At 41.8% G+C, this 25493-nt stretch overlaps 1 protein-coding gene across 38 annotated transcripts in view; it reads left to right on the forward strand.

Moving 5' to 3' along the window:
• Positions 1-4826: 4826 nt before the first annotated feature.
• The window catches only part of ptprda (protein tyrosine phosphatase receptor type Da), a 348859-nt gene continuing 328192 nt past the window's right edge, over positions 4827-25493 (forward strand). For 21 of the 38 annotated variants that reach the window (XM_088990317.1, XM_088990310.1, XM_088990319.1 and 18 more), the window contains exons 1-3: positions 4828-5000; positions 5108-5234; positions 5342-5381. The gene's annotated coding sequence lies outside the window, so the exon portion shown is untranslated. Of the gene's footprint in view, positions 5001-5107; positions 5235-5341; positions 5382-25493 lie in introns of all 38 variants that reach the window. The other 17 variants (XM_088990331.1, XM_088990330.1, XM_088990329.1 and 14 more) reach the window with 3 other exon arrangements.

Here is a 25493-nt window from a genome sequence, read left to right on the forward strand (position 1 = left end):
ATTGACTGTTTAAAAACTCTATCCCTCATTCGGAAAGCCCTTGAAAACCATCTTTGATTGGATGCTTTTCGCTTGTTTAAAATGTATGAAAATCTGTTTAGTTTGTTCTTAGTCCAAATCAGTGGTTCTTAATCTTGTTGGAGTCACCAAACCCCACCAGTTTCATATGCTCATTCACAGAACCCTTCTTTCAATGACTGTGCCCACTAACTGCAGACGAGACTTAGGGGTGGACCTCGACGGGGGACGATCCACCGAAGCCCTAGGGTTCGATCAAACCCAGCCTAAGAACCACTGGTATAAATGAAATTGTTTCTGCCACTCCTCCCCCGACCCACCCTAAATGGTACATACCAGTCGTCAATCATGGCGGAGGTCCGCAGTTTTATTTATTTTTCAACTCATGTACAGGATCCCATTAAATTCTGCCTTCCTACTCAACCAAGTGTTTTTCTACGAACATAACTTGTTTGATTTCTTTCACATTCCCATTTGGGATGAATTAGGGGGCTACTCAAAGTGAAAAGGTCACTTTCCTAAGCGTTTCTCCTGGCTCACATAAATTCATGTAGATTTCTTTTCACGGATCCTAATACCGATGCATATTGAAGTGCAGATGTAGAACTCATCTCATTCCACGCGTTCCTGTGTGATGTTTCAAATTAGTCAATCAACATTAAGGTAGCGCTCGAGCCGAGGGAGGAAATGGCCGCCGTGGAATGGGGCAGCGAGGTTGCGGCCATTTCGCCTCCGTTGCCAGTCATTCTCAGTTTGAATCTTTCGTGACGCAACTCCTTCAGACCAATATAATTGTTTCTGACAGGATGCAAACAACATACTGGAAGGAGGGATTTACACTGTGTTGCCCCAGCATGTGAGCCATGTAATCTCTCTGCTTCACTTTCTCATTTTGGCTCCGGGCAAGGTCTGCATGAGGTTAACCCGCCAATCTAAAGATAGCTTTCGCACCGGACCTCCTACTCTATTTACTCACTCATGCTACAGCTACCACTGTTTATCATTTGGATGCAGTCCGACTCCTCGCTGATTATGTAACGGCTTAAGAAGTGGGTCGCAATACTTTTGGAGTCAGTCCCCCACCAGCCCACCTCCTCGGAATAAAAATGACTCACCAATATCACCTCATCTCCAGTTTTCATTTCAATTGCTCTCTTGGCGCGTTTCCAGCAGTAGTTGCGCCCAATCTATAATGGAGACTTATGCAAGATAGTCCATCGTCAAGTTGAATAACAATAACAGCCTTCGAATATCCGGAGTCACGAAGCAGCCCAAAAAGGTGTTGATGTCTTTGGAGGAAGAAATTACGTCCTTCCTTTCCAGCAGCACCACAGATTCTGGCTTTTTCAAAACTTTATTGTGTGCCATCATATTGGGGGAAATTAAATTTCATTATATCTGCCTGTCTGTCCGTCCGTTCCTCCCCCTCTCTGACTGTCTGTCTGTCTGTTTGACTCGTTTTCTGTCGAGCTGTCTGTCTGTCTCGCTAGCTGTCGAGCTGTCTGTATTGCTAGCTATATAGTTAATTGACTGGTTAGCGGTCTCGCTAGCCAGCTTTCTTGCTATCTCTCTCTCTGTCTGTCTGTCAGTTTCGCTCTCTCTCCCTCTATCTATCTTGCTATCAAGCTATCTAGCTAGCTATCTATAAAATGAAACACTTTTTTGTCTTAATTGTCAAAATTGATCAGTATAAATCTAATGTGCTTTTTGGAAACAACCACGCCCATGGAAAAACAAACAATCAGACGGAAGATGGGACTGATATTGAAACAGCAAAATCGCCCTTAGAGAACCACATTAAAATGGGTTTGTGTGACACTGGAGAACACCATTTTTGCGAGTCAATCAAGAGACTTTTGGGCACAAAATAGACCATTTTGCAATATACAGTAAAGTCTCGTTATATCGATATCGGTTATATCGATAGTACTGCTTATTACGATACTATTTCTATGAACGCAAGGAGAAAATTTACATGCCGCAGGATCGGATATATCGATAGTCCGGTTATATCGATATTTTTTCCGACTCCCGAGAATATCGATATAATGAGACTTTACTGTAATTAGAGGCCTAAGTGCTTGGCCCGCGGCACAGAGGTTGCAATGCATGTTGCACAACGTTGGCCCACCAGCCTTTGTGGGCTGGGACTTGGCGACGTGTCGGTGATGGAAGGGATGTTGAAATGTGTCAGCCGTTTTCTAACTCGTTATGCAAAGCAGGTCTGGAAGCTCTAAATTTGTTGATGCCCAATGAGTGAAGATTGGCAAAAATGCGGAAAGCTTTTTCTGTTTAATTTGGTGGTGTGCAAGTGTGAAATCGTTAGGAATGTTTGGAACACACAGATAAAAAAACTACATTGTTTCTCATGATTTCGAAGAAAAAAAATCAACAAATAAAGAAAATAGAAAGGCTAAATAATAAAGGCGTAACTTGCTTGTCTCAGTAACTGGCGGAAAGACGAGATGAAATCGGCTTGGAGGTTGTTGTGGGGCTTTTATGTTGGTTTATTGTCATCGATTTTAATGCAAAAAGATATCTATGAAAAAGGATGCATTTTTTTCATCAATCATCGCAACCCTCGAGGATACGAATCGCAGTTGTCTAAGATTTTAGGGAGTGAAAATGTAAAAGCAATGACACAATTCAATTATTTACTATGTTCGCAGTTACAAGTTTAAAACAAAGAAAATAACTTTGAATGAGGTTATCCGCCCATTTTCTATACGGCTTCTCTTGATTAGAGTCATGCTTATCAAAATTGACATTGAGTGGGGGGTAGTCTTACAACCTCGACTGGTCATAACTTGCCAAATAAAAACATTCTGCGTCCGGGTCACTGTAAGGGCCGGTCAGAGACGGTCGGAGGGGCGCACGTGGACCCCGAATCAGATTTTCTTAGTTAGGGTCAGCTGTTGAGCTCCAATGAAGTCGAAAATGCAATCAAAATAGTGCCACAAATTGGTGAATAACATAGATTACAACAATACAAAAAGCAATCAACAAGACATCCCAAAAAATGTAATATATATTACCCACCTTTGCCATGTGAATATGTTAATCCAGACCCAAGACCATGTGACGGTGCTTCGTTCAGTTCACCTGCAGGCGTGACAACAGCTGCAAACCAAATTGCACGTTGTTGGAGCTCTTCCTTTTCTTTGATGCAGGTAAGTGACATACAATCTTTATAACACACTGACATTGTTGTGTGGGCGCTTTTGTCACAGACACTCTTTTTTTTGTCACTGAACTAATCTTCATTTCAAATGAAAAGACGGCATGACAGGTATTTATAAATAAATCAAGACAAGCTGTTTTATGCCTGGTATTTTTATTGTGTTACATTTTGGGTTTTATTTAATTTATTAATTTATTAAATCACACCATTTTAAAAAAAAATTGATATGAATTTGATTTGGCTTGGTTTCCTAGTGTCATTCAAAGACTAACCTGTAGGTGGCGGTAGAAATCCTGAAAAGTTCACTCCAACAAGCCGTATTTAACGTTGACGGAAAGTGATGTGTGACAAAACTAATAAACAAATGACAATGGATATGCGCCAAAGACTAATGGTTAATCAAGACGTTGAACGTTTTTCATGGAATTGCTGATAAAAAAGCTTTCACAGCTATTCAACCATTTCCTAATCTGCTTTTCCCCAACCGGTTGCCAGCCCATCACATGGCGCTCATCGATGAACAATCCATCACTCTTACAATCATCGATGGACCACTCCTGTACGACTGAGAGCTTACACAGACGAATCACACCTGAGAACAAATTTAGAGTGTTCCATACTCCTGACATACATTTTTTGGAACGTTTTTTGCCGTGCTAACCAGTCGGTCACCGTGCCCGTATTTTGTTGTTATAATTATATAATTAGAATGTGGAAAAGCACAGCGTTGTGAAAGAAACACCCAAAGGTTTTGTTGAGTCTATTTTTAGAATACTTGGAACTAACATGTTGTGTCTCAATGCATCTTGATTTTTGCGTCGCATTATTAATAAATTGACTAGGTGTGAGAGCGTTACCATTGTAACAATTAACATCCCGAGAATCAGAAGCAGTCCTTTTTTTTCTATTTTAACTCATTCACTGCCATTCATGAATTTATTCGTAAATTGAAAATATGACGTATAGTGCCATTCCCGAATTAGTTTGGGTTTTATTTTTTCTTGCTTGATTGCTGATAAAGCGCTGGCCAGACATCTTGCAATGTTTTCCCCTTCCTCAAGGGGGCAGTTTTCCCCTTTTTTTCCATGTTATAGCTTTTTTCCAGCTTCAGCTGTTGTTAAAGCACTATATAAACCAATACGTGTGTAGTGCATTGTGTTTTGGAAAGACACCCTCATTTCAAGCTCACATAATGAAAGAAGCGGGTCTAAGGTTTCTTACACTGCACTGAATGTTTATGTAGTCCTAAAACGCAATATTCTGTGGTACCTGGAATTCGAGAAACAATGACAAACACCATGGCACTGGAGTGGATACATTTTTGCACGTCTGGCAGTGAATGAGTTAATATCCATCAACCTGCAGGCAGCCTGCTAACTAATACCTTAATTATAATATTCAGTTAGCAGCGTGCATAAAAATGAACAGTTTTGAGTTTTCCACTCAAGCTTGCCCTCATGCGGAGCGCGTAGGAACATTTCACCCTCTCTCTCTCTCTCTCTCTCTCTCTCTCTCTCTCTCTCTCTCTCTCTCTCTCTCTCTCTCTCTCTCTCTCTCTCTCTCTCTCTCGTTTGCTTTCTCTCCCCTTTCTCTGAGACACACACAGTTTCTCTTTCTCACTCCCTCCTAAGCCCATGAGCTATGTGAGCGCACTTCTATGTGTGTGTGCGTTTGGATATGCAAACGTGACGGTGTAAATCTGACAGCGCGCAGCGGCTCCGTTTCCACGGGAAAAGCAGGATTTGCTCCCTTGCCCGTCTCATTCTTGCCACTCTCATCCAGACGGTGCTCAAGAGAGCAGGTATCATGTGTTCCATCCACCTTTTCAAGTGATCTAGATTGTGACTTTCCCCCGCTGCTCATCATCTTGGACTTTTGAGGGTGGCTAATGGAATGCTTCTCTTGCAGTTTGAAACAAAACAAAAAAGAAAACAAAAAGAATATCTTTTTGGAATAAGAAACGCATTGCTGTTTTCTGACTTGGATGAAAAGGACTCCTCTGGAATTTCTCCACGACTCAACCCTTCAAGCGCTGGTATGTAAGACCTTTTTATAGTGCTTGATGATGAGAAAATTCAAATTTTGCAAGTGCCAAGCCCCATCTTCTGACCCCCCCCCTCCCTTTCTCTTTTTTAAACACAGTAACCAGGTGCTTTACCGTTCAACCGGTTCGGCGTGTATAGTAAGTGAACACTTTCTCTGCATCTTTTCATGTGCTGTGAATGAAGTTGGGATGGATGATGTTCCACAACATACACCCTCCATCAATTATATATCGCTGATGTGCCACTCTGTGCATTATGAAATGCTGATGAATGACACCAAAAGAAAAATAAGATGAGGATCCAGCACCTGGAGCATCATATCGGGGGGGTCAGGGAAAAGTTTTCTGGACAACCTTTTTTTAATCATTATTATTTGGCATGTAAAGCAAAAGACGTCATTTGAAACTTCAAAATGGTTGTTACATCGAAAGCTGGGATTGTGACAGAAAAAGTTGAGCAAAGTGAATGAGAACATTGGTAATAAGCGTAGGCGTTGTAATATTGTGCAATTGTCCATACTTCCGCTTGGACCGATGTAAGGAAGTGGGCTCCACTGCCCCTCGAACATCCCCACCCTGCTTACACCTCTAGTGGTCTTAACCAGGCGTGATGTTAAAACTACCAATGTTGACATCACATTTTTTCACACCTTCCTTTTGCAAATGTGTTTTTCGGGGTGTTTATTTATTTATTTATTTATTTTGGAGCCCTTGGGTAAAAAAACAGTATCGATCTAACAGTAGCGATGTTTGTTCATTCTAGAATTGTGTGACATTATCACAATAATTCATGAATGTATTTGTGTCCCTCAAACATCAGAATTTTATTCATATGACAAATCCACATCGCCCACCTTCATGTAAGTGCAAAAAGAAGCTAAAAATTCACATCATGCTTACACCCCGAAATTGCATCTTCCTTTTGGGTAGCTGCTGTCTTGGCTGCTTTTAGTGCCTTATTTTCTTAAATGTGCACACGCATGTCATGCTTAGAAAGACAGGAGAGCGTAGAGGGAGGAAATTGTATATACTATATAAATACTTTTTTTTTCTCAGGGCCCGATCTGTCCGTTAGCATGTAGATTGTGGCTTTAGACTGGTGTGCCAATTTTGAAAAAGGGTTATATTCCAGCTAACAGTGGGTTAAAGGGGAAATATTTGGACAGTTCAGATGTGTAATTATGTTTATGCAACAGAAGAGATTGGATCCATTATTTATTTATTTATTTAGTTCTTTATTATTTATGTATTTATGTATTCATTTATGCATTATTTTTATATTTATGTATTTGTTTATTTATTTATTTTTGTGTATCTTTATTTATTTATTTATTTATTTATTTATTTTTATCTATTTTTATATATTATATATTTATTTTTATTTGTTTTATTTATCAAACCATGTATATACAGTAAAGTCTTGTTATATCGATATCGGATATATCGATAGTCCCGGTTATATCGATACTATTTCGATGCACGCACGGAGAAAATTACATGCAAACAGGGTCGGATATATCGATAGTCCCGGTTATATCGATATTTTTCGGACTCCCTTGAATATCGATATAACGAGACTTTACTGTATTTTTATTTAACTATTCATGTAACTAGTTACTTAAGTATTTATTGATTTATGTATTGATATATTTGTCTATATATATTTCAGATGTATTTTTTATTTAACGATTCAGACAACTATTTATTTATTTATTTATTTATTTATTTATTTATTTATCTCATCTCATCTCATTTTCCGTACCGCTTATTCCTCATTAAGGTCGCGGGGGTTGCTGGAGCCTATCTCAGCTGTCTTCGGGCACGAGGCGGGGGACACCCTGAATTGGTTGCCAGCCAATCGCAGGGCACACAAAGACATAAAACAGTCACTCTCACACTCAGACTTAGGGACAATTTGGAGTGGTCAATCTGCCTGCCATGCATGTTTTTGGAGTGTGGGAGGAAACCGGAGGACCCGGTGAAAACCCACGCGGGTCCTGGGAGAACATGCAAACTCCACACAGGGAGGCCGGACCGGGACGCGAACCGGCGACCTCTGCACTGGGAAGGCAACATTCGTAATGCTGATGAGGTGATACCGGTGGGAGTGGGGGAAATAGGCCAGTCGTTAGTCAGGAATGTAGGAACAATCAGTGGGGCCACAGGGAGGGGTCCTCTGCCCCCCAACCTGAGAGGAGGGACCTATCATAGCTGTGTCCGGCGCCGCCATGCCTGGACATTAGGGATATATAAATAGGGCCGATACGACCAGTCAGACTTTAGTTCGCTGACGAAGCCTCTTGGATAGGAGGCGAAACGTCCGAAACCTTTAAAATTGTACAGATGATGGCTGAAGAAACCTTCTCATCAAAGTTTCTATGGTAGGATATAAGATGCCTTCATTAAAAATAAATAAACAAACAAACAAATAAATAAATAAATAAATAAATAAATAAATAAATAAATAAACACATACATAAATAAATCCGCCCCCATAGTCTGCCTAGCAACAGCCGAAATAATTTGCCGGGAAGGCTTGTCTTCTTGGAATAGATCTTATGCAGGGCAAGGTGGCAGTTCCTCGTTATCTATGTTTATATTTAATACAGAACAGTGCTAATGAAATGAATGCACTTTTTAAAAAATGAATGGCTGTACTTTGGTGCATCACTCTCTCTGTTTGTCATTTTAACATCCTGGTGGGCATGTCTCCCATTATGTTTTACCTGTAATACAGTGTCACAAATTTGAATTTAATGTGAATGACACAAGTCGGCGTAATTCACGATGATTGACTACATCTGTCCTCATTTTTTTTAGACAATTTTGTTCTTGTACCTGCCTGTCTTGTGTTTGTGAGGGTTATTCCTTGGCTTGTCCTTCGGATTTTATATGTAATACATGGTGTTATAAATTATTGTAATGACAACATGTGTCTGCTCATGACCTGCTTGAATCCCCTTTTTGCTCGAGGTCATGGATTCTTCCCTGCAACGGGATTTAAATTGAAGCAATTTTTTTATGTAATGTTTAAAAAACAAACAAGACAAAATGGTACCTTTAGCGCTATTTAAAATTACTGACGGTGCATGCCATACACTATTTAAACATCCGAGTGCTTTCTTGTTTAGTCCCACTGACGCTTTTAGCGTGACAAATACGCAGGTGAAGCCTTTTTCCCCCGAGCGAATCTCTAAAATTGCTGTGACCGACAAAAGCGACTCACCTGCGCTATTTACTTCTGCGGTTGTGCTCGTAAATCACACCCTTGTTAAGTTGCGCCACGACAATGTTTGCCTTCCGCGGGAGATGCGAACGCCATTAAGTTTGATCTATGTGATCCAACCGCTGACTTCTCCCCAATTAAAGGATCCTTTCTTGTATTCCGGCCGGTGAGCTCACATATGCATGCTTCTCTGCATATGCTGCTTCTTTCCCGCTTGTATAAATTCCGCCGCCGCCGCTGTGACGGCTATGAAGGCCATGAGGATTAAGGCCTCTTCGCGTAACTCAAAGCCTGGAACCAGCAAGAGAAATCAATTAGACTCTACTCAGTTAGCATCGAAGGGAATTCCAGAATGGTAAATGATTGCGGCGAATCCGAGCAGACGGGAAAGTGAAAGCGGGTTCTAGAATTTTTAATCAATGCACGGAATTTTATTTTGGTCGTTGGAGGATCGTGTCTAAGCGTAAACTTAAGAAATTCAGGTATCGCTGTTGATGAGAGTAATCTGCTATTTGCAGGATTTAGGAACTTATTCTGTTTTCTTTTCTTTTTTTTTTGACGCACCAGGTTTTGAGCTCTTTTCATTCTTTCCATCCAGACTTGTGACACACCCTCCACATGTGTGTTGGGAATGAACACAGAAACACCAAAGTGCCAGGGTTCAATAACAGCTGATGCTATGCGGGAATCATCCAGTGGTGGGCTGTCAGGGCCTGCAAGGACGTTTCTGCTGGCCTAAAAAAAAAAATCCTGATTAATTATATTTTGTCCATAAATTCTTATTAAATAATTTCAAATTCTGTTTCAGCTTTATTCCATTGCTTTCCCCTGTTGTGCTGTTTCCAGGCGTGTGCTTTCATATTTAAGCATTTAGCCAATAACATTTCAGCCGTCATTTGTTACCAGGGTCAGAAATCTAACTGGACGCCTTCTGAATCAGTTCTGCAGGCCCTGTCGGATTACATGCGGTGTCAATGACTCTGTTGCTTTAACTAATGTCTATTGCTTTAACCAGTCAAAAATAGTATCACCAGTTGCGATGTGACAAGAGCAAACTGGCCAGAGCTAGCACACTGTATCGGTAGCGCGCTGCATAAGCAAATACATTGTTGTGTTGACTGAATTGCGATTTTGTCAACCCACAATAGCCGAAGGAGGAGAAGAAATTGATTTGGTTGCAGATTTACTGTTGAAGCCATTTTCAAGATGGACTTTTCAAGAAAAAATGGACATAATTAAGAAAGGTCGGAAATGCTTCCCAATCCTGTTGTTCGATCTTCTCTGCAGTGTGAAAGAGCGACCTTCTGACCCCATTTCATGAATCCACATGTTCATAGTAAAAACTCAAACAGTTTAATAACAGTATTACTTTCTTCACAAGTTATGATATGATCATATGATATGATATGCACAGCCCACCACTGGAACAATAAAAATGGGGATCTTTCCTGTGACATGTAAATTGAATTGAAATCAGAGAAAAAGAGAAAGAGAAAGAGCACTTCAATTTTGAACATGCCCGATGTAGTGAACATGTCACCAGCGAGTCTTAATTTGTGAGTCCCAATGACTACTTAGATGGGGAGAATTTTTAAATCTTTTTTTTTTCTGGGTACAGTTTATTTGAATAAAGTTGTTTAATCATAATACTGAGCTGATGCATACATACATAATCGCAGGTTTGCCATGCTCAAGATCAACGGTCCTCCACATTAATTTTTTTAAGTATTTATTTATTTATGTTTTCTTTCGATTGTACATTTTTATTTGATTTTATTATTCATTTAAATGCCTCAAATCAGTTGCATTTCTATTGACAGACTGGCATTGAAAGATCCGTCCATCCATTTTCCCATACATTTTATCCTCACAAGGGTCACAGAAGGTGCACGAGCCCATACCAGCTGTCTTCGGACAGCAGGTGGGGGACACCCTGAACTGGTTGCCAGTCAATCGCAGGTCACACAGAGACCAATAACCATTCGCACTCACTCTCACACTCCAATGACAATTTCAAGTGTTCAGTCAATGCATGTTTTTGGAATGTGGAAGGAAACCGGGGTACCCAGAGAAAACCCACCCGGGCACATGGAGAACATGCAAGCTCTACTGGGAGGCCGGGGTTGGAATTGAACCTCTGGTATGTGAAGTCGACGCACTAACCACTGTTCCCCGGTGCCCCTCCCCCCCAGAAACGATTGATTATATATCCAACTGATCAATATGTCATTAAGATGAATGTACTTTGAGGAAAGAGTAAGAGTCAAGCACGTCCCTCGTCTAGAACCAGCTTCTGAAATGCTCCAAAGGTTTTTTTTTCTTCCTTTTTACACCGGCCAGGAACGCACAGTTGGTGAACATCGTAAAGAAACGGCAAAGAACTGTTGTTCACATTGATATTCTCCACTCCTAACTTATTCATTGCCGTCTCGGAATTTATTTGGAAATTGAAAATATGACGTGTAGCGCCATTCCCATTTTTTTCTCGTGAGGATGGAGCGGTGCTGATAAACCGCTAGTGTAACCTCTGGCACGAGGTACAGCGGCCCCCATTTCAAGCTCAGATAACTCCAGATCCATATAACTTGGGAATTAACTATTTTTTTCTGATGAAGAGAGTTTAAGGTTTCTTATGCTGAATTGAAATACTATATTGTCCTAAAACTAAATATTTTGTTGACCCTGGAATTTGAGTGACAATGACAAAACCCTGGCACTGGAGTGAACACATTTTTTGCACATCTGGCAGTGAATAAGAAATATATATTTTTTTTCTATCGCTCCTGCCTGAACTCAACCTTAAAGGACAACCGACGTCACTTTTTCACTTTATTTTTAGTCAAATGCAAAACACCAATAAAAATGACTTAAAGTGTCCAAAATCCGCGAAAAAATTGAGCTGCGAATTGGGCATTTTCAGAAAGTCCCGCCCCCAGTTCGTGACGTCACGCCAAGACGTCTAGCATTGCTTGTGAATCAAAACAATGGCTTCAGATTCGGAGAATATGTATTTCTTATTGCACATCCAGTTATAAATATGATTCAAATAGTTCTGAAGAGGAAAGCATACATGTTTGCAATCGATTAAAGAATTATATGTGCCATTTTGAGGCAACATTGGGGGAAAATCTCTCACCCAAAAAAAGAGGCACAAAATGGCGACCTCCAGTGGCCACCTCCGCTTCCACAGGCTGATAAATTCCTTATATGGAGCTTGGATGCGCTCTTCTGGCGGCTTTTGGGTGCAACACGGTTCTCAGACCAAACATGTACAGAAAAATACATTGACGTGATGGAAGGACTGCTACAATGTGTCTTTTTTCGGTCAGGGGGCGGTCCTTTCGTGACGTCACGTACGGACTCGTCACCAACTCAATGACAAGACTTTCTGAATATTCAGAGCGAGTCTTAAAACGTAAAATATAGCTATATGCGGTGGAATCTTATTAAAATACGCTCAGTAGAAGTCATTTGAAGCCATTTTACAAATTATGAACACAACTTGTCCGGAGACGTCGGTTGTCCTTTCAGTCACATTCAAACAGGTGGAGGAGTCTTGAAAAACCAGCAACACCCAAAATTTAATAGTCATTGGGCCACTTTGTTCGGAGCAGCCACATTTTCAGCAAATTCCCTTTTGACACATTCCGACTCGAAAATCCTTGCAAATGAGCTCCAATCGAAAGCGCTAGTCCCAAACAGATGCACGATGCCATTTAATGCGCGTACTGTCCGTCGTGTCTTGGTAATTAACGCTGAATCGTTAATTATCAGTCTGTCACGTGAAGTCACCACAATAGCTTCATGCTGATCGGCTGTCGAGTTTTTAAGTCCGCGTGTCGCATCTGCTTTGCATTGCATCTGCTTTGCCGTTAAAAACTGAAATAGTGACCAACACAAACTAATGGATTCATGATGATAAAAAATATGACAGAAAACATTTAAAAAAATAAAAATAAATAAACAACATGATTCGAGCATGCATGTGATAGATATGATTTCTTATTATTTTTTTGGGGGGCTAAGAACATTGAATCCCCCCAACCTTCTAATCCTGTGTGTACAGTGATCTGAAAGGGAGCACACATGTAAACACCCCCCCATTCTTGCTCTCAACTTGCCCTGCTGGAGCTTCGGCGCTCGGCATCATGGGAGAATGACAATAAGGGATTGTGGGAGAGCAGGGGATCAGTCTCCCTTGCAACGCTCTCGCCATATTGGGCTGGTCTTTATCTAAGACTCTGGCTTCCGAGGCTCAGTTCTGCTTGTTTGGAGATGACAAGCCAACGGTACTGAGGAGGCGCTCCTTGGTTCTCCAAATACCCCCCCGCCCCTCACCCTCTCCGCATCCCACCACCTGCTCTTGTTACATGGCAGGCCTTGCGATCTCATTTTCGCAACACTTGGCAAATTCGCATCATGGCCATCTACCCATTTTTTCTTTCAACAAGCTGCAGTCTGGGATCTCTAAAAACCTTTGACAAAGCACACTGGGTGAAATCCCTCCTGGATTTTCTTTGATACCTCATCTTCCTTTTTAATCCGAATCGTGTATCCATTTTTTGGAGGTATTACTTCCAGTAGTTAATGTGTCGGCAATAGAGTGCTGAGAAACTGGGTTCGATTCCGGCTCCGGCTACTCCTTCCTATGTGGAGTTTTGATGCTCTCTCTGGCCCTGTGTGGGTTTGCTCCGGGTACTCATGTTTCCTCCGACATTCCAAAAACATGCATAGCAGGTAAAGAGATGACTCAAAGTTGCCTTTAGGTGTGACTGTTAGTGTGTTTGTTTGTTCGTCTGTGTGTACCCTGCAATTGGCTGGCAACCTGGTGGTGTCCCCACCAACCTGGTGGTGTCCCCACCACTTACTACCCGAAGACCCCACGACCCTTGTGAGGATAAAGCGGATCAGCACATGAATGGCACATGAATGACATTCAATATATAAAATTCCGTGTTGTAGGTATCTACTTATTCACGGAGGTACAACATTGCTATTCCAGATGAAAATTTTCTAAAATTTTCCCTCAAGCGATGTGCATGCATTGAAGGTTTTAAAGAAAGCGATCACCCTTCAATTGTAAGGCTTATACCTGTAGTTAAATCTTATTATAGCATCACAGCAGCCCTGGAAAAAAGGGACTATAAAGTCTGAAAGGATCAAATTCCCCCCAAGGAATAGCGTTAAAAGGGGTAATGTGGGAATACCCATGATGATGGCAACAGAATACCTAAATAAACGGACAGAGGAGAGACAAAAAGAGAGGCGAGGCAGGGAAGAAGATAAATGTGCCACATCATTCCTGTAGAAATAGCTTGGATCGATGTAAAAATTTAATTTGATGCAAAGAGCCTTTGGGCAAAGTGCAATTTGCATCTTTTATTACCCCCCGCCCCCTGGGCCAAGCCATTCGGGTTGGCATGAGATGGCCAGACAACCAAGCACTATGGAAAAAAGATAGTCGGCGAAATGCTTCCCGGGGAAGGGCAACGCATTCCTTTCACTCCAAATGCGCCACCCTCCCACTCCTCATCCCCCCACACGTACTTTGATTGGCTAATATGGTTAGCGCCATGTGTCCCTTATTGGATCATATCAAAGGTCAGAGGAGTCCTGCAGACGAATCAATCTCTCCGTCTGAGGAAGCGTGGAATTGAGTGTGAGACGATCCATCTAGTCGGAATGAAAGTGGGATGAGAAGATGCGGCGGAGGATGGAGGGGGTGAGCGTGGAGTGGGGTGTGGCAGTTGGGCAAGGAAGGTGAGATTGAGCTGTGGACTTGGGGAATGTGATATCCTTCGAGAGTTGATGTTATTTATTTATTTATTTATTTATTTATTTGCAAATCCGGTGGATGAGCCGGATTACTAACACGGCACCAGGCAGACATTATGCCTTGGTGCGATAAATTGAACGCTAAAAAAACTTTGGAGGCTGAAATTGGACCAGAAAAAACATTAATTCACGTTATATTTTCATATGTTAACACAAACAACTTAATTTTAAACATTTCGACATATGGAATACACTATAATAATAATAATATATTTTGTATTACATTTTGGACAGAAGACTGAAATGTACAATTGCACAAAAATGTTTTATAAAACAAACTGCACATAGTGCAAAGTATAAAAATATAGTATAAAGCATATCAGAATCAGAATCAGAAAACCTTTATTTGTCCCACAATGGGCAAATTTTCAGTCCACAGCAGCAATTTGAAAGGGGATGGGGTATATGATATATGTTAGTGTATTTACTCTCCATACGGTGGAAAACAAATCACAAAAGGCGCAAAAAAGTAAACAATGACGGACATGAGCAAAAATGATGCCCATTTCGCACATGTATGTTTGGCTTACAAAATCACACAAAACACGATCCAGAATACAAAAGAAAGGAGCGTTAGCGCAGAGCGTCGATGTGTATGTGGAACTGTGAGTTGCGGCTTGGAATTGAAGTGGATTTACGTCGGACAGAAGATGTGAGACTGTCTCTTTTCAGTAATGGATGCAATAGCTGTGTGTCTGCTTTCAACATATAGCTTGAAGCAGATGTGCACATTTGATAATGATGTCCCTGATCCACTGGTGAAAAGGACGCTTTGATATTCTCTTCTTTCATCAAGTAGAACTTCATACAACAAAGGGGGTTGCAGGAAGTGCTTACGATTGAATGACTGTCTATGTCTTTTGTGTAGTTGTTTTGTGTCCCATTATTTATTATTTAGTTTTTCGTCCCTCAAGATGAAGGAATGAGAGCTTTTTTCTACTTCTTCCTTTCCTTTCCTCTTACATTCATTACTTTGGATTGGATTTTCCTTTATTAGTCTCACAGTGGAGAAATGTACATTTCATAGCAGCAAAGTGATGAAAGGAATGAAAATAGAAAAACAAAATACATACAAAATACACTCGCGAAGTCTTACTCTTGAAGTCAAAAGTACAAAAAAACTAAATAACAAATAATATGACAACACAAAGACAATATGACAACACAAAGACACATAGTCATTCCTTCTTAAGGACTTTCTGTTCCCTCTTTGTTACATGAAGCAGTTGTAGATGAAAGAGGAGAGCATCAAAGCATCTTTTCACCAGTGGATCAGGGAAATCATGGTGGAACGTGCACGTTGACTACAAGCTAAATGTTGAAAGCAAACACGTAGCTGTAGCATCCATTAACGAAAAGAGATTGTTTCATATCTCCTGTCCCACATAAATCCGCTTTAATTCCAAGCCGCGACAGTTCCACATCCGCATCGGCGCTCTGCGCTGACCCTCCTTTCTTCTTATCGCGGGCTGCTCATGCCATGCATCCTTCCAGCCGCAGACTGTCCAACAGCACCGACCTGTGAAGATGCTGCCCAATACAGGCGCAAAAAAGCACAATGGCCCCTGTGGTGTACAGTACTGGCATATTTATGCTGCCGAAAAGGCGCAACCGCTCAGCATCGTCTCCTCCTTGATGAATGTTGTGGCCAAAAATGCTGAAAAACAATCCGCATCCGTTCCACATGACGCATAACAACACAAAGTAACAAAAGAAAACACAAAACAAGACAAAAACAACAAAAAAAGCAAGGCTTGTGGCGTCACACGTGTGTATGATTTTGAAGTGCGCCTTTCAACCCTTTCATGTCTTTCAATTCCTTGATCTCCTTGATGTGCGTCTCACCCTGACGCATAGCACACGCTTGAAAATGGTATAAAAGGAGCTGTCGCGGGACAGAGAGATTGGGCGAACCACGGGGCAGAATCATCTCAGACTCAAAGAGACTTGCAAAGCTCCGCACAGGCACGCCTGGCTCACGCCGGGCGTCGGACGGACATCACGGCACGACTTGCTCAACTTCACGCCACGATCAAGCCCTGCGCGTCACCTGCCTGAGAGATCTGACAACGAACCTACTTACAAATAAAGAGAACCATCAAACGCTTTAGGCTCATGCCCACTCGGGCGCCATCTTGTACTTTTTTTGTCTCATCTCATCTCATTTGTAAATTGTAAAATTGTAAATTTCTCCACTGCGACAAGAATAAAGGCTAACCCAAACCAATCCAAAAGCCACCCGGCTCAATAAAGATTTAGAAACACTCCTAGACAGAACGGTGAAGCTAAAACACCAAAGTTCAGATGTTCCGTCATCCTGTGTGGTGACAAAATTTGGTCTCAATCGACTACCGCAAAACATTCTGTGAGGAAAAACTCATCGACAGCGCCCAACGTTTATTGGTGGCTAAATCGTTTAATATGGTCCCTCTGAGTGTGCAATTAGTTCAATTAGCTTTGATCTCTCAGGCTATTCTGTATTAAATAAAACCCGGCAGCATATTTACTACATGAAGTTTTGCTTTTAACAACTCACTGGCGACATCAACTGCAGACGCTGTCACAAAGGTTCAAGTGTGAGCTAATGTTTGCTTAGGCAGCCATATCCGGGTGCCACCATTATTGAGGGCTCGTCAGGATGGGGAAAGAAAAAAAAGTGCGCGCCACAGAGCGCCTCTTTTTGTGGACAATGAGGTCACGCTTTCTTTTGGAAATGATCCAAAGGTGTTTCGGCGAGAACATCCGCTCAGCCGCTGCAGGCAGCCATGCTAATTGCAGACAGTCAGTGAAACATATGTGGCTTGGATGGAGTGAGAGATAAAAAAAAAATAATAAATACAATAAAAAGAAAGAAAAGCCTACAGTGGGTGTCAAAGCTTCCTTAGGATCAAGCCAAGTGTTTTAAATGGATTACATCAGTGTGTCATGGCGATTACACGCTCCTCGCAGGGACCACCACGACATGAATTGAAGTTTATGGCATTACGGTGCATCTTTCCTTTTCAGCCCCCCTCCGTATCCCCCTACACTCCCCATCCTCCTCACCATATAATCTCCAGCAAGTAAAAGAAAACCGGTTAATCAAAAAAGTATATAATCTCTCTAGTAAAGATGGCGGGACTAATTGAATATGCAAAATTAGATCTTGTGTTAAAGGTGAATTGATGTGCGCTTCTGCACTACAACCAGCTGAGGCAGTTTTTTTTTTTTTACTAAATATTTTTTTTTTTTTTTTTTTTTTTTTTTAACCTTATCAACCGCTTTAGCTTGAATGACTCTCCTCATGCACTAGTATCAAGCCATATTCTTGGTGTGGACGGCAGGCGAAAAAGGGAGTCTTTGTCTATGCAGCTTCTCCCATCCATTTAAATCCATGAAGCGTCTTCATGCCAGGTACTTTCTGAGTTAAGCAAACCGAAAATGTGCACACATTTTCTCATCAGCTTTAATACTTTTCCTAAAATGTAAGAGGAAACTAAGTTGTTTGAATGTCTCCTGGCTTGATTGTGTTTACTTGAAGGGAGTAGCTGGAAGAGGTGGTGGGCAGGGTGTGGGGGGGGGGTCCAGTTGGATTTTCCTTGCCGTAATCTTGGTTCTCATTGTGTGCAGGTGTTCAAGAGTGGTTAAGGCAGGATCATTTTTCCCCACAGTCGGGACTTTCTGTTGGAGTGTGATTTTCTTTATCATTCACAAAACGGGTTTGAAGCCAGCCACATCGATACGTGTGATGCGTGTGTCAGTAGTTTGGATGGAAGTGTGTGAACCCAGGTGATTGAAAAAAAAGGACTGAGCCACGACTAATCACCCATCACTCCAATACTTAAGCGATGGGTGATCCAAGACCATCTCGGAGCTTCTCCTCCCCGAGAGCCAGTCGGATCTTAAAGGCTTTTCCGGGCTTGCATATCAGTGACCACAACACTAATCACTGCACTTGGGCCAATGAGAATATGATTTTAACACAATGACCATTGTGAGCCTCGTGCAAATTAACCTTGGCTGGCAGTGAAGGGGGCGGAGGGCGGGGAGTACAACGCCTATTGCACTCTTCTTATCCCGCCCGACTTCAGGCTGCTATTATTCTGGCGGACTGAAAGAAATGGATTTATGCACAGAGGGATTTGTCGGGCTTCGGATATGGATTACATTGTCTATCATTTGAATTCGACTCCGAATGTAATTCCAATAGAGTGAGATTAAATTTATCTGATGCGCGTGTTTTCATTGCTCGTGTCTCAACATCCTATATATAGCCATGGGCACCCGGTAATTTTGTGCAAATTCAGATCAGTCATGCGCATAAGTCACAATGCAACTGGAAATTCAATGTATGTCTGTTTCCTGCATGTGACAACAAAATCTGGTATGGTCTGTGCATTAATAGTTCATTTTATTTTATTCATTAATGTTTTTATTCATGTCATTAATTTATTTTATGTATTGAATTAATTTAAGTAATTTAATCAATTCAATGGATTAATGGTGTTATTTATTTCATTTTATTTGTTTTATTTATTTTATTTATGTCATTATTTTGTTTACTTAATTTATGTAATTGAATTAATTAATTTAATAAATTCAATGGATTAATGGTGTTATTTATTTTATTTATTTTATTCATCCATCCATCCATTTTCCGTACCGCTTATTCCTAATTAGGGTCGCGAGGTCCCAGCTGTCTTCGGGCACGAGGCGGGGGACACCCTGAATTGGTCGCCAGCCAATCACAGGACACACAAAGACAAACAACAGTCACTCTCACACTCACACCTCGGCACAATTTGGAGTTTTAAATCTGCCTGCCATGCATGATGTTTTTGGATTGTGGGAGGAAACCGGAGGACCCGGAGGAAGCCCACGCGGGCCCGGGGAGAACATGCAAGCTCCACACAGGGTGGCCGGAGCGGGACGCGAACCGGCGACCTCTGCACTGTGAAGCCGACGTGCTAACCACTCGACTACCGGGCCGCCCTATTTATTTTATTTGTTTTATTTATTTTATTTATGTCATTCGTTTATTTTATTTTATTTACTTAATTAACCTAATTGAGTTAATTCAAGTAATTGAATCAATTCAATACATTAATGTTGTTATTTATTTATTTATTTATTTATTGTCAATGGGATGAAACAGACACTTTTTACAATTTCATGTGACAATGCCTACAGCACTGTTGACAACAATCTTCCATAGCTTTTGTGCATCTATTGGTTTGAGTGTCACAAAAACAGAGTCCAGTCTGGTGGCATCAGTTGATCAGTGTATTTTAGAATTTGTTTTCTTTTTTCTTATTACTGCTGAAGGAATTCAATTGAAGTTAATTTCCTCCACATCGCCGTATGTTATCTCATTCACTGTCATTCCCAAATTTATTCGTGAATTGAAACGCATGATGTGTGCATGATGATTCCCGAATTTGTTCTGGTTTTGGTTTTTCTTATGAAAGAGTGCCGATAAAGTGCTGGTCAGACCTCTGTTCATGTTTTTCCTTCCCACGAGGGGGCAGCATTTGCCTTTTGTACAGCCGCCCCCATTTCAAGCTCAGATAACTCCAGACCCATATAAGTTAGGAATTAACTCTTTTTTTCCTGAATGATGAAATGATCAATGATGATGAAAGAGAGAGAGAAATAAGGTTTCTTACACCACATTTAATGCTCGCATAGTCCTGCAATTTGAGTGAAAATGACAAAAACCCTGGCACTGGAGAGGACACATTTTTGCACATCGTCTGGCTGGGAATGAGTTAATAGCGATTGTTTTTTTGGGATGGATCATCACACAGTGCTCATACCTATATTTAGTCAAATGGCCAGATTTTTTTTCTCTTTCACCCCACTTTTCTCCAAAAATTAATTTTATTCTTTCCGTTTTGGGAATATTTTTTAGAAAAATCATAGCCTTGACCGATATTTGACAATCCGTATTCTTGTGCTACAGTTAGTTCCAACTATTACATAACTGAATGGAATGGAAATTTCGCACCTGTATTCGTGACCTTTTTTTCCATTTTGCTGACCTCCCACAGAAGTCCAACTTTTACAATTTCCAAGCCATTGAAATAAAATCCTTGGTGCTCGACAGGCCGCGGCCCCCGTCGCGTCTGTGAAACACTCTCACTGGATTGTCACGCTGCGTCATTTCCGCACTCCTGTTTGCCCGCAAAGCGTCTCTTTTGGTTCGGGCACATGACATACGGCAGCCGTCGCGTTGTAAGGTGAGGGCGGGACAAAACAACTGCCGTTTGGCGCTGAGCTTGCTGTTTATCCCACCGGGCAAATGAATTTTTCATAAACTGGCCCGAGAGCTTCATGAACGGTGAGTGAAAACGAGTGATGCGATTGGATGAAGGTGTTTTGTGCCGCTGAGGATGTGCCGACACCTGGCGAACGGCGAGCGGCTGCCACCTTGCCTCGTTCACGGCTGCCACCTTTCCTCGTTCACGGCTGACTCCGCGAGACACTTCGCCTTACTTTATGATCACCATAAAACGTGGCCTGTGTCAAAAAAATGATACACGGGCCACTACTTCCATTAGTGGTTGAAAAACTCTCGCTGTCCTCCGCAGTCTGGTTGCAATCAAGGACTTTACTTAACTGGATGGCGACGTTGATGATCTGGGCCAAATGATTATTCATGGCGGCCAAGGAGATATAATACGAGTGGAGCGTTTCCTTACGGAGAGAGCATCCTTGAGAGATAAAAGCATGCGCTGTTGCCAAAGCAGGAAGAAAGAGGCGTGACAGCGACCCTGTGCTTCTGTTTGGCGTTCGATCTGTTGCCGGTCTACGTCGCTTTTCAAATGCGATAGAGGAGTTTTATAAAGATAGGTGGAAAAGTTGGTTTCCTAGATGTAGGAAGTTAACTCGTTCACTTGTTCAGGTTTATTTTTTTTCTTGCGAGGGGGTGCAGATAAAGTGCTGGTAAGACCTCTGGCCATGTTTTTCCCTCCCACAACGGGGCAGCATTTGCCTTTTATACCGCACCCCCCATTTCAAGCTCAGATAACTCTAAAGCCATATAGCAATTAGGATTTTTTGAAGGTGTCGGACGTTTCGTCTCCTATCCAAGAGGCTTCGTCAGCGAACTAAAGTCCTACTGGTCGTATCGGCTCTATTTATATATCCCTAATGTCCAGACATGGCGGTGCCGGACACAGCTATGATAGGTCCCTACTCTCAGGTTGGGGGGAGCAGAGGACCACTCCCTGTGGCCCCACTGATTGTTCCTACATTCCTGACTAACGACTGGCCTGTTTGCCCCACTCCCTCCGGTATCACCTCATCAGCATTACGAATGTTGCCTAACCTGTGTTGCCTAAGCAGGCTATTGTATGAACGATCCAAATTGAACCTCACCCCACCAGACCGGTTTAATGAAGGATTTAGTTGTTTTATGAGAATCGCTTCTTTTACTCCCCTTTCAAACGATCTATGTTCTTTTGCTAAGATTTTAACCTCATTGTCGTCAAATGAGTGGTTGCTAGCTTTTAGAGGCAAATGTACTGCCGATTGAGGCCCACTAGTATTATCCCTGCAATGTTGATAAAGTATTTTTTTGAGAATTTGTTTAGACTCCCCAATGTACTGCTCTTTACAATTTTCATTCTTACAGTGTATCGAATTAACTACGTTACTTTGTTTTTCATTTGGCAGCCTATCTTTTGGATGCACTAATTTTTGCCTGAATGTGTTTATCGGTTTGAAATAAGTAGGAATTTTGTGTTGCCAAAGGACTCTTTGTAGTTTTTCCAGAAACTCGTGCAATGTAAGGTACTGCTACTCCTCTCCTTTTTGTATCTTGAGAATTATTGATTTCATTCCCTATTCTTTCTTTCTGACATTTGTTGAATGACCACTGAGGGTACCCACAGTTAGTGAGTGCTCTCCTGATATGTTTTGACTCATTTTCTCTACCTTCAATGCTTGTTGGTCTTAGTTGGTCTGGAGGGTTCTGATAACTCCTAGTTTGTGTTGTAAAGGGTGGTTAGAATCAAAAAGTAAGTATTGGTCAGTGTGCGTAGCCTTCCTAAAGACTTCTGTTTTTAGCGCTCTGTCCTCTTTTATAATGACTTTACAATCCAAGAAGGCTAGTTTGTTCTCTTTAATGACCTCACGAGTAAATTTAATGTTGATGTCTACCGAGTTGAGGTGATCTGTGAAGGATTGAATTTCTTGTTTTTTAATTATGACAAAAGTATTGTCCACATATCTAAACCAGTGTCTAGGTTTTGTCCCCGGGAAGGATGTGAGGGCCTGTTTCTCCATCTCTTCCATGTACAGATTAGCCACAATGGGTGAAATTTATGTTGATGAGGTGATACCGGTGGGAGTGGGGCAAACAGGCCAGTCGTTAGTCAGGAATGTAGGAACAATCAGTGGCGCCACAGGGAGTGGTCCTCTGCTCCCCCCAACCTGAGAGTAGGGACCTATCATAGCTGTGTCCGGCGCCGCCATGTCTGGACATTAAGGATATATAAATAGAGCCGATACGGCCAGTAAGACGTTAGTTCGCTGACGAAGCCTCTTGGATAGGAGGCAAAATGTCCGACACCTTCAAAAAAGTACAGATGACAGCTGAAGAAACCTTCTCATCGATGGACCACTCCTGTAGGACTGAGAGTTTACACAGACGTAATCTGCTTTATGCTCACACGGGTTGTGTGGGGTCCTCGAGGCTATCCCAGCTGGTTTGGTGGGGGGGAGCATCATTTTCAACGTGGTGCAAATTCCAAATAAGTCCACCAAAATAAATTGTCGACCCAACTGGCTTCCAGCTGCTCCCCTCAGGCAGGCGCTACCGCACCAAATCCAGCAGACATTTAAACAGCTTCTTCCCCCAAGCCATTAACTCTTTGAACTCTTTCAACAGTAGCCAAAATGGAACTGTATAGTGCCACTTAGCAGTTTTTTTTTTTTGACGACGATACTAGTGCAGCGTGTTCTACCGGAAACAAATTCCTTGTGTGTTCTACATACTTGGCAATAAAGATGATTCTGATTCTGATTCTGAAGTAGCCATCCTGATTATCTGCCTGCGTGGCACTGCTTTCAGGTGAGGAAATTAGTATGTAAAAACTACTCCCACAGGAACTCGAGTGGGGAGATTGGGAGGAGTAGGAGAGGGTTATCATAATATATGCATGGGGTGCTCATCTATTAGCCGCATTATGACAAGTGATCAATGTTGCTTCTTTCTTCTCAATGACACTCTGAAACGAATACACTCATTAGCGTTAATACCACACTGATATAAATTGAAAGGGATTTCTTTTTTTCCGTCAAACAATGCTGCTCACAGACTCGATATCGTGGGAGGAAAAAGAACTATGTGGGCATTAGGCGGGGGACTATTTCATCAATTTCCACCTTGACATTCCGGCTGTGTCATTGGTGAGAATTGTACTCGCAGGAGAAGCTTTTCCACCGGCTGACAATAATTGCACTGCTGTGTGAAAACAAATGAGTGCACCTAATACCCCCCCCCCCCCCCAAAAAAAAAAAAAAAAAAAAAAAAAAAAAAAAAAACCTTTCTTGGCTCCTATAAAAAATGGTCTGACGCCACACCTTCTGACTGGGAAAAAAAAAGTACGGGACAACATTCTTCTGCCGGTTGGGTTACACGAAGCATTTTTCCAGATCGATATCAGTCTGCCAACCGCCATTTCTTTGTTCATGCCTCAAATGCCGGCTGCATTCTCACACCTACCAAATCCGCTCGCCCTAATTGGGTAAATGCGAAGACACAAGCATTCACATCGATTTCATTATTACCCGTAATGTTTGACACCTTGGCACATGGACAGACAGACATTCTTTATCGACGCGTGAATGAACATTGAATACAACTAATCCATCATTTTCAAAATCGGAGGATGCCTGGAAACTGAAAATATTTGCCAGTAAGCATCATTCGGGCAGCTTTGTGGCCGAGTGGTTAGCGCATCGACCTCACAGTGCAGAGGTTCAATTCCGGCAAGCCTTTGTTCTTGCATGTTCTCCCTGTGCGTTTGTGGGTTTTCCCTGGGTACACCGGTTTTCTTCCAAATTCCAATATTTGTGGCAGGCTAATTGAACACTTCAAATCAAGGGTTCAAACTCATTTTCACTTTGTAGTTATGGGTTCCTCTTGGGGGCCCGTTATGAATTTGGGGAAGCCATGAGAATGTTTATGTCACGACCGCTCGAGGAGTGGTGACAGGACTCGAGGGACGAAGAAAGGTAGCAGGGGGTGGATCCGAAATACATGGTGGGGACGGTAATTTCAAGAAAGGTTTTTACTGAGACACATAAAGTAAACAGGAAATCAGGCAACTGTGTAGAACAGCGTAACAGACCTGCGTGCTGCGGGGTGACAGGGAACTAAGGAGAATACACCGGCACGGACCGAGCGGGAATGGGTGGCTTTTATAGCCAGAAGGCACAATTAAGGGAATGAGAAACAGGTGAGTGAGTCCGGAGAGCATGGAGGGGAGGGGAGGGGCACGCTCCTGGCGCTGAGGAGGATGTGACAGTTTAACACTCATATTATGTAAATGGTCAATTTTACCTGCTTCCGTTTTTGTGTTTTTCTTTTCTTCAAAACAGTTCTAAACTATCCCAATGGGATAGTATGTAGTCTCTCTTTTCAAGTACAGTAAAGTCTTGTTATATCGATATCGTTTATATTGATAATACTGTTTATTATGACACTGTTTTCATTTCCCGTGCACATTTCTAGTCTTTTTATGTATAATTAGTTCCGTTTAGTACGATTCATGGTTTTTACGATAATCCGGTTACTACGGTGCTCTTTTTCTTCTCCCGCCGGCCATTTTGCTATGTTTATATCGATACAAAACATATTTAAGATGAATCGATATTTGCTTAGGGGTTTCTATACAGTACCACCATTATCGAAATCTGTATAGGTGGCTGTATCGGTCGCGCCATTGGTCGACTTGGTCACGTGGCTTGGTTTAAAAATTACTTCACGCCAAGACGTCTTGCATTGCTTGTGAATCCAAACAATGGCTTCAGATTCGGATAATATGCTTTCTTGTTACACATCCAGTTATGAATATGATTCAAATACACTGTAGTTCTGAAGAGGAAAGCATACATTATATGTGCCATTTTGATGCAACATTGGGGGAACATTTCTCACCCAAAAAAAGTGGCACAAAATGGCCAGCTCCGTTTCTTATATG

The sequence above is a fragment of the Hippocampus bargibanti genome, linkage group LG02 (genome assembly GCF_051943395.1).
Source record: "Hippocampus bargibanti isolate YZ-2025 linkage group LG02, ASM5194339v1, whole genome shotgun sequence".
NCBI lineage: Eukaryota > Metazoa > Chordata > Actinopteri > Syngnathiformes > Syngnathidae > Hippocampus > Hippocampus bargibanti.